Raw genomic sequence first — 19229 nt, 5'->3', positions numbered from 1 at the left:
ACTTATAGATTGATTGATTTGTTAGCTAACGCCCTTAAAGTGTTAGTTCACCCAAAAATTTAATTTTTTCAGAGGAATCCAGTTGAAATTATTAAAAATTGTCCTGAGTATTCTAAGCATTATAATTGCAGTTGTTGGTTGTTTTTGTTCAACAAGTCCAAGTTCAATAAGTCAAACAAAGCGTGTGCATCAATAATAAAACATGCCTCACATGGCTCCAGGGTGTGAATAAAGGCCTCCTGTAGCGAATCAGTACATTTTTTTTTATAAGAAACATATCTAATATTTAAATTGTCAGATACACTTCTCTCCCAATTCATCTAAATGTGGATTAGTGATGAACAAAAGAAAATGCCGGCCATGAATTAGAAAAACAAACTGAGGATTTGTAAAGAAAAATGTAGGAGAATTTCGTGCGAGTGAAGAGGAGACTGGTTTTCCTTTGGTAAAGTAAGGAAACTTTGCTTCCTTTGCTCCTGTAAACAAACTTGTGGAACTAGGAACAGGAACGGTTTAGGACAGTCAGCAAAAATTACAGAAAAGTGTTTATTACATTTAAAATATAGACTTTTTTCTTACAAAAAGGCGTCGATTCACTACAGGATGCCTTTTTTCATGCCATGTGAGACACATTTTATTATGAATGTGCACGGTTTCACTTGACTTGTTTTGGACTGTTGAACAGAAACACGCACCCGCTGCAACGATTACGCTTGGAATAACCAGGATTTTTAATAAAACTCAGATCGAATTTGTCTGAAAGAAGGAAGTCTTATAAACCTAGGACACCTCCAGGGTAAACCGCAGGCTAATTTAAATTCGATTCAACTAACCCTTTACATTTATGTTCATAAATGTGGCTAAAGCTTTATGGCTGCGTTTATTTCTCGTGGTGCCATTTAACCAATCAGTGTTGTATTTTTCTTCCGCTCCACAGAAATGAATCGCATGGCATTCACGGTGGCCGTCTCAAACCAACCTGGCAGCAGAACTGAACGCCCATAAGCTTCAACCGGGGATCCTGCTCCAGCCAAGCAGCTGCCGTTGAGCTGAAAAGTAAATGCTAATTGCTGGCTTTCATCGGGTATCGTAGAACTCGTTGGTCTCTTCTAGCCCTATCTCTGTCTTTTTCACTGCCTCTCCGCCTGAATCACTACCTTCCCCACCCCCCGCCTTTCTCACTCTCTACAGCATCAGCGTGGTTTGACAAGGATGAAACGCTTGTCTGTCCTGTCAGGATTTGAGCTAAACTTAATGATCCAAGGCAAACATCTAATCCACTGTGCTGCGGAGTGGTACATGTGACAAATGCACCCGGTGGAGAAGACGAGCGGTGCCACAACTCACGCCACGCGTCTGATCCCTGCCCATGTCTCTCCAACACTAATGGCATTACACTGCCTGCTCCTTTAGCAGCGTTCATCCTTTGCCATTTATCTTTGCGTGATGCACGATGTACGTTAGTTGGCCTATTAATACTAAATGCCAGCTTGTCACGCACTTCAGGGAGAAAAGTTGACTCTCGAACTTTAAATAAGAAGTATTTTTTATTTATTTATTTATTTTTTATATCTCGAGGAAGACATTTTTTTGACTAGCTTTTTTAACTACTGGGAAATAAAGTTCTCCGACGGGAAAAAAAAAAAAGAATGTTATCAAATGTCAAGGAAGCTGGTGCATTAGAGCTTTTCAAAAGTATGCAGGTTGTTTTGATCCAATCGCCTCAGCTGTAAATGTGACTATTTATGCCCTCGTAGCAATGCTGATTGGCACTCGAAGAATGTGTTTCAAGAACTCAAAAAAGCAATAATTTGCAATTAACTGTTGTATTACGACGTTATTATATTTTATATAATTTGTATATTTAACACGCACACACATTACTTGCAGAATATGTATTATTACATTTATTTATTATATAAAAAGCCTCTGTTTATGTAATGAATAAGGTCATATATTGCTGATTTCCATACACATTTGAAAACGGAGCTACTGTTGCACCTGCTTTTATTTAGTTCCCTTTCCCTTTCTGTCTGCTTAACCCTACAATATGTGTTCAGATGTGATTTAATAAGTGGAGAGATCCCACGGGAGACCTCGCATTGAGTTTTCCTGTGGGTCCTTTCTGTGTGTATGACTCTGCAGTGGCAGGGGTGCTCCCTGGCCCAGATTAATTACCCCCCTCTAATTGGTTTAGTGTCTCACAGCTGGGCCATGCAGGCAGCACGCTGATACATCCAGTTAAATGACGCCCATCCGTCATCGCTGGCTATTAGAGCTGGGAACTGGGACCCAAGTGGTCCGTTTTCCTGCTGGAGTGAGTTTGTCTGTGTGTGTTTAAGAGAGAGAGAGAGAAAGGCAGTCATAAACACCTGTACGTTTGACTTTATCACACACCAGATAATTTGATCTCTTGATGTGCTGTGTGTCAGAGCAGAATGATTCATGGATTGATTGATGTTTGGAGGGAGTTTATTACAGAGCAAAAGTGATCTAGATGGTACTTGTAGATTCATTCGATTTTTTTTTTTTTTTCATTTTACTTATGTGTGTGTGTCTGTTTCTCAAATAAATGTAAAATAATTATATGAATTATTAGTTAAAATATTTTACAACCTGTCCTGAGCTAAGCTGAATGGATTTGATTTGGTGGGCAACCTTTCTTTTCTTTTCTTTTCTTTCAAATATATTAGTAAACAGTGCAGATCTTTTTAAAGTAGTAATAAGACTATGCCAAACTACTTAGTAAAGTTTTTTACCCTCTAATTATGATATCAGGAGAGTTATATCACTCTTTTTTTACTATCCTGGAAGAGATGTCATCAAATCTTTATTAATTGCATTTTCTGTGTACTTTTGGACAAGACTACTACATCTGTACAAAACCTGCATCATCCAATTTGTCCATCCATGCTTTACAGAAAAAAATGTAAACTCCCAAAATTGAGCAGCTATCATTAGAGGAATAGTACACCAAAAATATATAATTCTGTTAAAAGATGAAAAATTAAAATGTAAAAACTGTTGGTAACCAAGCAGCTACAGTTACCATTGACTTCCATTGTCTGCACAGCTAATGCAATGTGAAGCAGTTTGGTTTCTAGCATCGTTCAGAATGAACCCCTTTAGAAAATTAACCCCACATAGAAAAAGAAATGCATATGGGTTTGGAGTGACATTTTTGTGGACTGTCTCTTTAAGAATATGCAAAGGCACAAACTTCTTATATCCAAACTTCACCCGCAACTGTCCCCAAAACGAATCAGCAGAATGGGAAGACTTCCTGGCAGATTATGTAATAAATCCGAGATGTTGATTAAGCACGCAGATATTGTGCTGGTGTGAAGTTACGGAGCCAAATGCATAAATATAAGTGGGGGAATTGAATTGTGACAGACCTGATTCGAACGGATGTCATGTCAAATAAAACAAGTGAAGCGCATTATGAGGTGAGGAAATCTCCCTGTATCCCCCTGTTCTTGTGTCTGGAATAAAGGCCAAGAGATTGGACTGTGAAAAGACCGTAGAGCTGCTTATTAACTTGCAAATGCTCTATACGGTCCCACAGAGTAACAACTTATTAAAGTGCAAATATATGACGCACACTCATAGACTCATTTCCAGAGTGCGATGGAGTATTGTAGAGCTCACTGTGTCTCTTTTCTTCTCCTCTTTCCTCTTTTTTGTATCTCTTTGTCTTTCATTCCCTATATACCCCCTTCACTTTATCTAATCAATCTCGTTAAACACACATTGTCTTATGCCGGCTTCTAAATGACAAAGATCTTCTTGCTTAAATCTTCACTTTTTCAATGTCACTGACATTATGCATATTTATTCTAAGTGCACGTTTCCATGCCAATGTTCAGAAGATACTTCTGGTAGAATAAAATCATAAAAATGCAAATAAAAGGTTTTGTTGCTATCATTATCACTCCGGCGGCCCTCTGGTGGTCTAATCAATTATGCAGACAGAACGTAACCCCCGGGCACAGACCCCGACACCAGCAGCACAAACTTTCCAGTCACCAGGCGCTTTGTCTAATGACAGAAATTTCACAACATGAAGACGAGGCCCATCAGCGTCTCAACAACATTGTGGTTCCACATCATTAATTTCCAGGGTCCTCTGTAGTGGGAGAAAACAAAATCAAATTAATTAGGATGCTGAAAACGAACATGAGAAATTAATAAAATAAAATAAAATGAAATAAAGGAGAGAGGGGGGGAAAAAAGTGCATTTGTGCTAATGGACGTGAAACAAACGATGCCATCGTTTTTTTAGGGGAAGTAAGCCTAACTGTGTTGTTGGCAATTTCAGATTCAATTATAATGCAGGGACCTCAGCTCTACCTTTTCAAATGAGGTTTAGATGAAAAAATTTAATTAGAAATTATAACCCTTGAGGAACTTGCAGACTGCAAAAATTGTCCCTGCTTTTCTCTAGGTAGACGCAGTGTGATTTGTATGTTTGTGTAAGTGATGCTTGTGTGCTGTAATGTTGCCTTCAGGTGCACAGTGAACTCCTACTTGCCATTTGGGTAGTCGTTACTAACTCTTGTTTTTGTCAGAAATGGTGTGTGTGTGTATATATATATATATATATATATATATATATATATATATATATATATATATATATATACATATGTATATGTAAGTTTTTGTTTGTTTGGCAACCAAGGTTCTTTACTTTGTAAACAATGTAGAAATGCTACCAGAAGCATAGAAATAAAGCATATGACATCTAATAACTGTGCTCTGTCCCAATTTGCCTACTTATATTATGCCCTGGGGTGCATCATTATGAGTATGTAGCAAGTTTTTGGACATACTACCACAGTAATATCATAATTGCTGTTAAAAATATATGTGATTTGACATTATCGAGTAAATTATCGACATTATCGAGCAAAAACCAAACAAAAACAGGAAAACACTACATGATGGATTAGACTACAACACAAGCACATTTACAGATCACGCTTTGACTGCGTGGTTTGGTCTATTAGAATACATTTAGACCCTAGAATGGTCTATAGTAAATAAGCTGAAAAACCCAGGGACTACGTTTTTATAAACCATCAACCCAAAAAACAAGCGTTCAGGAAATAAAAAGTAGAGAGGAAAACGTAATCGGCAACATGAATTTATTACTTTTAAGCATTATTATTATTATTACATAAAGATTTTTTCAACAAGATGATTTTTTTGCGTTATTTAAGCCTCTATACTTAAGCATCAGTCTTGAACATCTGCTTTTGTCTTTTTTTCGCCTTTGCAGTTCTCAGCTCAATCCAAGTTACGATGGGTTGTGGGGAATATTAGCCGTTAGGGTCTGCATGATTCTGCACTGTCAGTTTCCACTGGGAAATTTCCATACTCATTTCAACAAATTTGGGATGCACTAACTCTAATTTTGAATACTTTTTAGGGTGTATAATATGCAAATTGGGATACAGCGCTGGAGTAAGATATCTTATAATTTCCATTTCTGCCGTTTTGTTGCTGCAGACATCCTTGGAAATATGTGATTTTACTCATAGCGCCAAACGTCCAGTAAATACAGTCTTAAATAAACAGTAGTCTTCAATGTGAATAATCTAAATAACATAACCTTTGAATATAGAAATTAGAATAGAAAATAATCTAAAAGGTTATCATTTCCTTTTGATATTTTGATATAACAGTAAGTAACTCAGATTCACTGAATATGTTAGATTAGCTTGCTAATTTATTAGCATGCCAAGAATGACAAAGTGTTAGCTTAGCAGGCCTATCAGTTAGCACCTTCCTGGAAGGGCTTTGAGCGCTAAGTTTTCAGCCTTTTCCTAACTCTCAGCCAAGACGTTGACTTTCAAAGACAGGCTCTTTCTTCTGTTTCTCTTCAACAAGTATGCCTTGTAAAATGTACTGTTGTTTTGAAAAAAACTTTGGTCAAACTGAATGTATATGATTGCCAACTTTACATTCAGTGCTGTTTCTTTCCTGACCTTTTTTACAGATATCATCTCAGAGTTTTATTTGGGGATCTGAGAAGCCCAGCTTGTCAAAACTGGTGTCTGGCCCGTGGGGAACGGATGGCTCATCTCCAGTATGTGCTCCCAGCTGAAAGCAGTCAACAAGCTCTGCTGTAACTGAGCCAATTTTTCAAAGCGTTCCGCTGATGTGATTGGTATCGTCCTCGGGCTGGATGGGTCCACTCTCAGCGACGGGGAAGGGGAAGGTTAGTCTGTCTTACCTGAGGATAGTGAGACCTTTCTGTAATCTACTCAGGGAGAAAATTATGGAGCTCAATTTAAGACTTACCCCATGAAATTAACACCCCCAGCTCTCTTTTCTGCTTCGAAGAGTGAATCTTTTTTTTTTTTTTTTTGATTGCCTCTTTGAAACTTCCAGAGTGAAAGAGGTTTTTGACTTTATTTTGGTTTTACCTTTAAAAGTCCATTCAAATGCCATTTGGAATTTTGCTGATGAGATGACCGGGATCTATAAATTGTTATGGAACACAATAACATTATTTAAAGCCATAAAATCAAAGCATTAACCTTTACCTATGTACACTGAAGCAAGTTACAGATTTATAGTTCACAGTAGTGATACATGTGGGTGCCACCATATTGTATTATGACTTTTTTTGGCTAGAGTCTTTTCACAACTCTTGGAGATGAGATATAGTTAGTAATATTTCAAATTACACAATCTGCACCAATTCGGACTTGGACCCACCTAGTTGTTTGTCAGTTGTAAGAAGTATTAGAAAAATATATTTTCATTTTTGACTGAGCAGAATTATTTTTATTAAATTTTTTGTTTATTCTACCTATGAATCATTTAATGATTCACCTGTAACATTTTGTAATATGTTGCCGGCGTGTGGTATGGTTAATCCTCTGCATGTATTAACATCTATGCCTGGCACAAATGATTTGTGCATTAATATAGTGATTTTAATATTAGATTTTAGGGAAGTTGGATTACAGTGAACTGAAATTCAGAAACGTATTGAAGGTTGGCTTGACAACGTTTTAAAGTGTCTCTATTATGGGTTATGAAAGGTTTGCATTTTGGTTTTGTGAGTCTCAAACAAGAAACACGTTCATTTTCAAATAATATTTATTTGTTTAAGGACTCCCAAACCATTCATGCAACTATTCTTGTTTCTAAACCCCTCCTGTGCTTGGTTGAGTTCATTTAAAGCAGCGTTTGTTAGATTTCAATGCTACAAAAGCGGCACCTGGTGGCAAAAAATTAATTTGCATTTTCAGTCAGACAAATGCGAAAAGAGCAACAAGTGGGCTGCGATATGCTAATATTTCATTTTGACATGAATAGGTTTGGGACTCATTTTTAAAAATTACTTGCTTCAGTGATTCAGAGTCGATTCTTTCTTCCTTATGTACAGTGCTCTTTCAGATTAAAAACTTAGCAGGATGTTTTCTTTCACCTAGAGCTGTGTTACACGCCGTATCAAGAGTTCATCATAGGGGCACTTGAAATAATAAAAAAGTTAAAACGCATAGAATGTTTGAAGATACATAATAGCACATAATATTACACGCCAGCCTCTCATCGTTAAAAACAAGATGAAGCTGGAATCTGCTGGAAACTAGAAGACACACAGCTCTTCATAAATTCAGTTTATATGGAGTAACAAGGAACACCCAATTAGCATGACAATGACATCATTAACAAACACTCAGTCCGTCTGATTATTTAATTAGGGCCAGAGGAAATGAGGATGGGAGTTAAATAAAGAAACCTGTTAGTCTCTCCCTCGCAACTGTTTTGTCAAAATAGTGCGCTTTGTGCTGTATCAATCAAGGGTTCATCACATCACGGGTTAAGATGGTGGCACGCGTACCACCAGCAGAGGCCAGATGACTGCTCATTATCCACACAGCTGTAAATTACGACCATTCTGGACAGAATATCAATTATGCACTTCTTAAAACAGTCGCTGGATTAAAGACTTCACAAAAGGGCACTTGCAGCAATCAGGCCAGCTGATTAGGTTTTCATATTGTGGATGAAAGACTCGCTGCCAAAAAAGGGCTGATCATTCAGTCATTCAGAGATGAGGCTCTTTTGTCAGTCTGGCCTCGGCTTATGCTGCCAAGTTCGTCCTCATTTGTCTTCCTGCATTAAAAAAAAAACAAAGTACAGGTTTTTTGTTGGTCTAAAAATAACCGAAGGCTCTGTTTGGCATCTTACGGTAAATCTGTATGCAGATCAAGTTGGTAAAGGCTTGTTTAAATTTGATATGCATGGCGGATCTCATGAGCAGACCCCCAAAGATGATGGCAAGTCATAAAATGTAATGTTCGGTTTATGACATGGCTAATTTAAAAAAAAAAAAAGAAAGAAAGTGGGCTTGGATTAACATGCCTGGCTAAGTTGGAGCACCTTGTTTTGCATAAAATAAGACTGGCGTTTATCTCTGCAGTAGATGCCGGTCACATGTATATTCAGAGTGTAAATATGCTATCGGTAATATTACATTTTCTTACTAAGGCTACATTTATTGATCAAAAATAATATTATTTTAGTATTCTGATTTAAAATATATATTTTTTTGATCCTATTGTAATTATGGAGAGCAGGGCAAAAGTAATATTTTTCCGAAAAACTTTCAGAAAATATTTAAAAAGATAATGTTTTGGACAGTGATCATTTATTTCTGGTAGTATTTTGTACAGATGTAGAACGAGGTCAGTATAATTTCACTTTGGATGTAAGTTATACATTGCTAATTTCAACCCCATCAATAGGGACGAAAGTAACAAATAGGTGGGTCAAAAGCAACAACAATACAAGCTCGATATTTTTAATTGCTCATAGTAAATTAAATACATTGGACTGCTGATATGTAACAGCAAACATATTTTGTTATTTATCTTTGCAAAACAAATCAATTACATTTTAAATGTCATTTTTAAAATGTCATTTCAAAATGTATCACATGTTTTAAAAAATGTTTTAAACTTAAATTGTATGGAATATATATTTTTATTTGCAACGTCAATCCATTTTATAAAACTTTATTTCAACAATAGGCTATAAACAATACACTGGCAGCGAACAAAAGTAACAAGTCTTACTTTCGTCCCCACAGGACCTCCTGATATAAAACTTTTATATACTGAAAAGCTGACAAGGCAAACTTCAGGATGCGTTACAGCACTAAATAACATGTTGATTAATCATTACACTATGACACATGAAATGAGAAACACTTAGCGCTTCAGTAATTTGCCTACAGTGCTGGAAAACATGTTTTCTGATGTAACTGTGGGAAACAAGAATGAAATCGTGTGAAATCCGGCAGCTCCGTTAAGGGTTGCGTGCTGAATGTGCTGTCATAGCTTGGAATGCAAATATAGTAAGGGCTCTGAGTAAATTGCTTTGTTACTTTCGTCCCACGTTACTTTTGCCCTGGTTCTCTGTTATATTTTAAAACCTAATTAATTCCTGTGATGGCAAAGCTGAATTTTCATTACTCCACTGTGCCAGTCTATAGTGTCACGTGATCCTTCAGAAATCACTATAATATGCTGCTCAAGAAGCATTTATTTCTTTTTTCTTGTTATTCAACCTTGTTATTGATTTTGAAACCTGAGATAATTTAATATCTTACTTATTTGCTTTTGTGCAATGCATACAGTTGTATTCAAATCTTCCTGTTCTAGGTTTTATTGGTTTGACTGAGAACTTGTAGAACGGGCACTGATTGTGTTTATTGCCATCTTATGATGAAGTGTTTGTTGCTTCCCTCTAAGGCGCTTTGGATGAAAGTGTCTGCCAAATAAAGAAAGTTTTATTTCTTTTAAACATCTCTTATTAGCATACACATGAGCAGTAGTGTAGCAAATCAGCTCATTAGGGGAATTGTATATAAATTAATTATGATTAATAGTAGTAATAGTAGTAACTGCAGCAGAAATACATTGCCATCAATGAATCTGTTCAGCGAGCATTCATCGTAAGTTCATATAAACTCTAAGAAAGGATGTTTTCATGGCCACAGAAAATACCTTCTTACAGTATCAATACATTAGAGCATGTAGCAAGGGTTGAAATCATAAAGGAGCACAAAGGTTTTATTAACTAAACGGCAACACACAAGCATTAATACACTCATACATAGGGAAAGTGTCAAGAAGGCTTGATTGTAAACCTTTAGGAAAATCAGAGAATGAAGCTTTTCTTCGGTTTGGTTTAGTTAAATGTAGGATACTTACATTGCCTCGTTGGTGATGCAGTCTCAAATGAAAGTCTTGACGGTTTTGCAATGGTTTTGCAATCACGTTCTTCTAGCATTGAAGAGTGATGAATTCCAAAGATGTCCTGACTCTGATGATTTTGAGTTTCTTCCCAGGTAGAAGGTGAACAGAGCTAAGAGAGAGAAATCTACTGATATCCAAGGACCTTTGGTTGAATGGAAAGTCAAGGCCGCAATGCCTGGCACAAAAACTTAAGGGTTGCAGAGGTGCTCAAATTCTCATGTTCTCAGTGTCCAACAGAACAGCAGCTGGGGCTGTCCTTTGGCCTACCAGGGGTGAGGGTGCCAGTTTCAGAAGATGAGAAGCAGTGAGACTTGGAAGAGATCAGAAAAAAAGAAGATTGATGCGGGTGCGAGGTTTTTTGAACTATGTGGAGGTCACCCCTAATGGGTGTTTAAAAGCCAGTGATGTCTTGAACTTTTGGAGGGACCGTTTTATGGCCCTTTGTCTCTAAGCATGGTGATTTGCATATGCACTGGATTTGAGGTTGATATACAAATTAGTAAATATTATTAGAACACTGATATGTTGCAGAGGTATCAACATATAATTTACACTTTCAAACTAATTGATCGACACCAAACACTGCACAATTGAGGTGATATTAACTAGCACATATCATAGACATCAGTTGGTTGCCATGGATCCAGAGGCCTGTTCTGCCTTTATGAGATGTTAGCTGCATTTCAGGGCAAGGGTTCCCAGATCCTCAGTTACACTTTTAGTGTAACTTTTAGTGTTTGGGTGAAAGGGGTCTTAAAGATTAATTGTTAAATGTAACAAATGGGTGAGTGTCTAATTGGTTCAACTGCTACAGTGGTATATAGTTGTGCCTGATTGCCTTGTGTCTATGTTATGACCTCAAAGTCCAAGGTGTTTTTTTTAGTCAGGTTACAGAGGACTGTTGGCAGATGCCCTTTGTCTTGCAGGCAGCCCATGCAGAGCAGCAAATAAATTCACTGGCATGAATAAGGGTTACAGCATGAATAAGGGTTACAGGAAATGGAGAGTCTGTCCACTCTGTTTGTATTTGCCCTGTTCCAGCTCCCTTTATCAGCGATATAGTAAAGGTCAGGTGGAGTTTAACAACACTTTGTGTGGCCCCTTCAGGGCGGTACCCTAATTATTTCCAAATATACAGGAATGTATCGGAGATGAGATTCAGACCAACTCCCATTACATTAGGGTGATCAGTTTTCTCTTATGGCATGATATAAAAGAAAACTTTTGTGTAGGAAACATATTAATCTTTCAACATTACAGAGTAGAAAGTTTAAAATGGCTTATACTGTAAATCTTGGAATGTGAATTTGACCTTCGAAAATGGAGATGCTCAGTAGGAATAGCTGACTAATGTGTTGATTTCACAGGTCAAAATGTAACATGCTTGGTGGAGCAGTGTCTGACCTGTGCTTTGGAAGAGCAGTCACTCTGTGCTGATCTCCTCGCATATATACTCACATTTTCATCCCATTGTTAGCAGGTGGGTTGGACCTGATAACAGGAGGTCTTTACCTGTCTTACAGCTTAGGAGAGAATAATACATCAAAACTCTCATTCTCTCTCTCTCTCTCTCTCTCTCTCTCTCTCTCTCTCTCTCTCAATGGCTTTTCATTTAAGATGGCGGATACTTGTAATATCCTTGATGTTATCAGAGGGTCTCTCAGGGCTATTTCCACTACTGGATAAAAACGTCAAAAAACAATGTTTTTAAACAATTGGGTTTTTACAGTGTAAGCATGGATTGTTTGGTATTGGTATTTGGTAAGACTTGAATTCTTTAGGAATATTTAATCTTTAGTAAGCTTTAATACACATTATTAAATTATTTGATATAGCTCTTAACAGATCAACTACTGTAAGTCTTATTTTTAATTATAATATATTGTCGAATTCATAATCATTTTTTTTTTACCTTGTATTCCTTGTTCATTAGGAATCCTGAAAAATATGCATCGGTTTTCACAAAAAATAAAATAAGTAAAAAATAGCACCACATACGCATATTGCAATAATTTATAAAGGTGACAGGTGTAATGATGCTGAAAATTCAGCTTTGCCATTACAGGATCAAATTACATTTAAAAATACATTTAAACAGTTATTTAAAACTGTATTAATATTTTACAATATTACCTTATTTTTACTATATTTGTTAGCAAATAAATGCATCCTTGGTAGCATAAAAGATATTCCAAAACATTTCATTTTCATAAAAAAATTGCACAGACCCAACAATTAAAAGGTTGTGTTTGTGCAGAGTAAGAAATTAACTTTTCTGTTAATGGGCCTTTTTACTTTTATGATATATAATATAAAATTCTGTAGGTTTTAAATTTGTCACTGACCTACTGCAGGATCTTAATAAACATGTGATATCTCATGTGATATCATTTGTGACTCATGTGTCATTTAGTATTGTGAACAAACCTTACTGTCTTGTTCTCTTCTACTTTTTCATTGATTCACTAATTATTTCTATTTTTCATCTGTATGTCACCTTGCTTTGTCTCTCTCTCCAGTTTTCCCCACTGATGAATATGTGTCGCTTCTCTATGACGGGCCAAAAGCTCAGCTGAGAGCATTATAATAGGGCTTTCCCTCCTTATTAATAAAAGGAAGGCCTTTTCAGGCCTGCTCATCTTGAAGAGGGCGTTCAAATAGCGTTTGGCAGTGGCCTGGTGTTTGTTCTCCTCTAGCGTCTGTCTCTTCCAGGACATCCAGAGAGATTTACTCCGGCTTATCTCCAAAGGACCAGGATGTGCCTCCACGGCTGAGCAAAACAATTACTCACAGTGGCTTTCTATCTGTCCTACAGTGAGCGTTTCCACTTTACACACACACATACACACAGAGGCACACTCGCATGGCTCAAACACACTTTGACTCACACAGAGAAAAACAACTCAAGTTATTCAATTTGGAATTTTCTTTGTCATGTCAGAACATCAGGAAAAAACAATTTGTCACTTTGTGTTCAAAGGCAGCATGCTATGAAGCTGCAATAAAGAGCAACGGAGGGCTAAGACACCCGCTCTGCCTCTTCATGTTCAGTTACATGCTATAACATTCCTGTTTTGTAGTAAGAAACAACCTACCTTGCTTGTATTGGATCATTTAGTGGTAACCATTGAAGATTTTTGGTTCTTGATAATGTATCAAATTTCTCCATTGCAATAATTTGTAGAGTGCTTGTGAATAGTGTAGCACTTGGACCAATCAGACACACAATTATTTATTATATTTAACAAATAAACCCAACCAAAGGGCCATTAAAATTGCAACACCTAGCCGAGTCTGATTGCCGAGGGTGTTGCAGGATACTTGATCATGGTTCGCCACACAGGAAACTTGAATGGGAGAGAAGAGGTGGAGGTTCCAGAGATCCGGACACAGGTGCCAAATGTTGCCTAACCTCTGAGAAAGGAGGTCCTTCCTCAGAGGTAGTCACCAAGGAGGGGCTGTCACAAGGAGGATGAGTTTAGGGAACCAGGTCCGGATTGGCCAGTATGACGCAACCAGCAGGATCTGTTACTTGTCCTCCCTGACCTTGCACTGTGTCTGTGTGAGAAGGATCACTAGGGGAAAAGCATATTGGTGTAGACCCCGAGGCCAGCTGTGTGCCATTGCATCCTTGCCGAGGGGCCCCTTTGTCATGGAATAGAACAACTGGCATGAGAAGCAAATAGATCTACCTGGGTTTCCCCAAATTCTGAGTCTGAGGATGGATTCACCATTCTTGTGGAACATGAGTTGTTGTGAGAGCACGTCGGCTGCATGATTGAGCTCTCCCAGAATATGGACAACACACAATGATTTGAACCCAGAGGAGGAGATTGCGGATTAACTGAGACATACAACGTGCTTGTAGATCTCCCTGGTAGTTGATGTTTGAAACAGTCACAGTGTTGTCTGTGCGGACCAACACGTGCTTGCCCTGCAGCAGTTCCACAAGGCTAGATGCGCTTCCAACAGCTCTAGGCAATTAATGTGCCAAAACAGTGGCGCCGCTGCTCCGAAGAGGAGGAATCTGCCATGACAACAATATGTCAGGACACTTGTTCCAAGGGCACACCAGCCATAGAAAAGTAAGCTCTGACCAAGGACTGAAGGTGTGGTGACAGACCAGCGTGATGGTATGCACATCTCGGGACTCGGGAGTGAAGCCTGTGCTGAAGCGGTCTCATATGAAGCAATCTGAGCAGCATGTCTGCAGCTGCGGTTGCCATATGGCCAAGGAGCCTCTGAAAATGTTTCAGTGGAACCACTGTTCTGCCTCTGGAAGAACTTGTACAGTTAAGCACCGACTGGATGTACTCATCCGAGAAACTGGTTGTCAAATTGAGAGAAGATTCTCTTCATGCCAAAGGTCTGAATGGTCTGAGCGGCCTGGCCCAGCAGAAATGCTCTCTCTGAAACCCTCAGATCAGCCACAGCACTAGCCGATGGTCTTCTGCTCATAGCAGAAAAGCCTGCACAGGTGAGGAGAGAGAGGCGCAATCACTGTTCTGCCATGGTTACATGCTCACAACAAGCGCATAAACCATCCCGAACTCAGCTTCAGTGTGCTGGATGAAAGTCATTAACTTCCCCTCCAAAAGTGAAAGTCACTATTGGCTCTCTGACCCTCAAGAGGTTTGACCTCCACAGAGTTCAAAAGGCCTCACTTCAGTGCCCTGCAAGCTTTTTAATCTGGACACTGCTCACTTATGACCTTCTTGTGTTCTGGTGATAAAGTCCTATAGCTGGCGCAACCGTGCCTGATGGAGCTCAACACCTAGCAGCCTGCAGTTATTTGAGACACTGAGAAGATGAGGATGGTAACTCTTTGGCAACCATGAAGTTTTTTGTGCCAGGCCTTGTGGCCTTGACTTTCCATTCAACCAAAGATCCTCAGATCTCAGCAGATATCTCTTTTAGCTCTTTTAACTTTCTACCTGGGAAGAAACTCCCAAATATCAGAATCAGGACATCATTCGAATTAATATCTCCTAAAATGTGGAATGTGATTGAGTACAAAACCTTGAAACCATCAAGACTTTCATCCAAGACTGTATACGCACACTTTTCAATGACTAAGGAAATGCAAGTATCAAATGCAGGTTTAGCGGTAGACCCCACTGGAAAACAGCGCTGATGGTTTACTCAGGTGGTTTGGATTGGCGGTATGGTTCTGGTCTGGGTAATGTCTCCCGGCACATTTATGCAGCTTAGCATGGATGAGAGCAGGGAGAGATGCATTAAAATGTAGAATTTTTGTACATGTTTGAATTAGTTTGATTCAAGAAGAACCAGAAGGCTGGATCCTGAATGACAGAGGAGGACGCATTGGGATTGGAGGAGGGTAATTAGCTATTGAGCGATGTGAAAACTATTGCTAATAATGACAGACCTTATATATGGATGCTTAGATAAGTGTCATATTCCTATAGGTAGATAATTACCTTAATAATGTAAGTAGTAAAAATTTATTCAACATGATGCATCATGCACAAAAAGACGAAACACCATCAGTTTAACACATACAGCACTAAAATAATGCAAAAATTACTAAATAAACTAAATTACTAAATAAAAGAGAATGTTACACATAATACTAATATACATTGCTTAGAACAAAATGAGAAGAAACTACGTAGAATATCACATGTGATCTGCCAAACTGAAATGTCTGTAAATGCCCTTACTATTCTTGTTGCTTTTGAAAAATTATTACATGACATGAATACGTTGCACAAGTCATATGTCTTTTTAAGGTACTTTTTGTCCTTTTGAGAGAACCCAAACCGGCATTCATTTTCAGGATGTGAACTTAGTTCAAGATGCCCTTAACTTGAGTTTCCATCTTTTAGTGCTGCATTTAGGTTCCTACTGAGAGCTAAGAGGTTCATAGCAAGAGATTTTTTTAGACCTTGACTTAAAAGTAAGCGAGTCTGTTTTTTCCTCCCTCTCTCTCTCTCTCTCTCTCTCTCTCTCTCTCTCTCTCTGCTTCTCTCTCTCTTTCTCTCTCTCTCTCTCTCTCTCTCTCTCTCTCTCTCTCTCTCTGCCTCTCTCTCTTTCTCTCTCTCTCTCTCTCTCTCTCTCTCTCTCTCTCTCTCTCTCTCTCTCTCTCTCTCTCTCTCTCTCTCTTTCTCTGTCTCTCTCTCTCGTTCTCTAAGAGTATGATCTGATTAGGTAGAACTCCCCAGGGCTCATGAGAAACTGTGCTGAGTCACAGAATGCCCTCTTCAGACAGGACAATGTCTTTTTCTGAAGCCCATAGCCTTCCTGTATTGCCTAGTTGTGATGTATGCTTGGGATTTTTGCTTTGCTTTGCATACCTTTAAAGATTCCAACAGTTGTATTCCAACAAGTCTGATAATTATTAATTTTCACCCTGCACAAGTAATATTTAATTTATGTTAGTGTTTCTTTATAAAGCATCGTATTGGTGTTGTCAGGTATTGGTGTTATGTATAAATTCCTATTTTGTTTTATTTGACATGTTTCTGACTCACATTTGGCCATGAGCTTTGGTTCCTTGGAGTGTGGCAAATGTTGGAAATCGATAAGAACAGTTAATGCTATTATAATCTGTTAAATCTCTCATATAATTGAACAGATGGAGGGAGGTGTTTACTGTCCCGCCCCAATGAGAAGTGAAAAATTCTCAATGGCCCAACAGAGAGATATTTTTAAAACTGCACAGGAGCTGGACGGGAGGAGGCTGGATCACAGTGGAGATGACATCACACTCACCAGACTGTCAAATATATTGCCTGTGCCATCCCCTTTTTCTCCCTTCTTTTTTCCCTTTTTTACTACTAAATTGCAGATCTACTTCACTATTTTGCACTGCAATATGAACAAAAAATAGTTTTTCCATTCCCCAATGGAAGTATTAGTGCTGGTGCTATCCCAGGAAAAAAACCAATTACATTTCCATAATGTACTTAAAGTGCTCTATTTTCACGCATTAATTTTGTGCTTAATATACTAAAAATTATTCTTAAGATAAACTTAAGACCATCCAAGTGTACTTAACTGTGCTATTTTGAGAAACCATGAAAACTAAAATGCACTTTTAACATATTACCTTTGTATTTAAAAAATGTATTTAGTTATCGCTTATATTACACTTGAGTGTACTATTGTATAAAAATGGTTTTAAGTGTGCCACAAGTGGTAGCTAGATAAAAAAAACCCAAGAAAAAATTGTATGTTAAAAGTGCATTTTGGTTTGTATTCATGGTGTCTCAAAATAGCACAGTTGAGTACACTTAATGACTTAATGACTTAATCACTTGATGATTTTAAGTATATCTTAAGAATTACTAAAGATTAATTTTTAGTACGGTATATTAACTACAAAATTGGTGCACGAAAATAGAGCACATTAAATATATTATGAAAGTGTACTTGTTTTTTACATGGGAAAATCTTACTACAATTTTAGATCACTTTGCAATCTGATCACAATTAATTGTGCTAATTCATGTGCAAATGCTAACAAGGAATTATTGCTGTCAGTGTATTTTATGTACATTTACAAAGCAAAGATGAAAGTTTTCAGTTTTACACAATCCTCTAGCTAGCTGCTCAAGAAACTTAAAATCAATATTAAAAATCACGATAAAGGCAGGGATACATACATCTGGAAGCCAATGTTGATATTTGAAATCACCAAAACAAACACGCCCCTACTTCAAAAGTCTTGCCCCTTTTTTGATAGCTCCGCCCCACACATACGTAGCCTACGCAACCCAGGCAACGATTAGTTCTGTGAAACAAAGCAGAGCCAATGTTACACTGTCTACACAAAACTTGTGCGGCACGACAAAATAGTCATTTTAATCAGTGATGCTATCTACACTCGAGCGGCATCACAAATCTCTGACAGAAAACTGCTGCCACGTTCTATTTATGACTTTCTGACACAAATTTCGAATGATTTTCAATGATCGCTTTATCTCTTCCAGTGTAGGCAGACTTTAGCTGGCGTGGCACAGTGTCTGGTGTAGACACACTGTTGCTCAATCACCTATCACGAAGAACTACAGCCATCATCTTTTTGAGGTTTTTGAAAAATCGTTTACTCTGCCTTTAACTGTATACACTACTATTAAAGGTTTGGTGCATGTATGATTAAAACAAATACTTTTATTAACAAAGGATGCATTAAATTGATCTAAAGTCACAGTAAAGATATACACACACACATTATTTATATATATATATATATATATATATATATATATATATATATATATATATATATATATATATACACATAGTATAAACCCTTATATTGTGTAAAGAAAAGCTTTGGATGCGATTAATTGTGATATTAATCTTTATATTTAAATTTTTTATATTATATATTAATCTTTATATCTCTATATATATATATATATATATATATATATATATATATATATATATAGTGACACTAAAGATTAAAGCTGAAAAATCAGGTTTGTATTCACAGAAATAAATGCCATTTTAACATATAATGGAAAGCAGATTTTAAATTGTAATATTTCATACTATTACTGAATTGTGAATTTTTAATTAAATACACTACATGAATGAATCTAAATGATTCCAAACTGCAGGTTATTGGAGTTACCGAAGAAAGTCATTGTTTAATTCTTTTGGTTTTGGATTTGGGGTGAACCTTGACAACAACATTTGAATAATTTCTCAGAATATTTTAACAGGGGATTTGCATTACCAATACAATTTCAGCTTTTAAATGTATTTTTAGGTATCAAGCACATGACATAGTAGAATCACCCAGGCTTTGGCATTACAGGCTCAATCACACTAGTTTTCCAACAGAATCTCATAAATCTGATGGCGGAGCCCTGAAAGACAGGAATGGAGTTGTGTCTGAAAACACATTTTGATGAGCGCTCAGAGTGCTGGCACGTAAATGAAGCCTTTGAACCTCTCCAGAGAGAGCAG

The 19229-nt window shown here is 37.5% G+C and overlaps 1 long non-coding RNA gene across 1 annotated transcript in view; it reads left to right on the top strand.

The window, feature by feature from the left end:
- Positions 1 to 1014: 1014 nt before the first annotated feature.
- Positions 1015 to 19229, top strand: part of LOC122324168 — a 31610-nt gene continuing 13395 nt past the window's right edge. Inside the window, exons 1-2 of the long non-coding RNA XR_006247109.1 lie at positions 1015 to 1056; positions 6005 to 6226. This is a non-coding gene — a long non-coding RNA (uncharacterized LOC122324168). The remainder of the gene's footprint in view (positions 1057 to 6004; positions 6227 to 19229) is intronic.

Source organism: Puntigrus tetrazona, chromosome 19 (genome assembly GCF_018831695.1).
Source record: "Puntigrus tetrazona isolate hp1 chromosome 19, ASM1883169v1, whole genome shotgun sequence".
Classification (NCBI taxonomy): domain Eukaryota; kingdom Metazoa; phylum Chordata; class Actinopteri; order Cypriniformes; family Cyprinidae; genus Puntigrus; species Puntigrus tetrazona.
The sequence above is the reverse complement of the archived record's forward strand: the minus strand, read 5'-3'. Positions and strand labels throughout refer to the sequence as shown.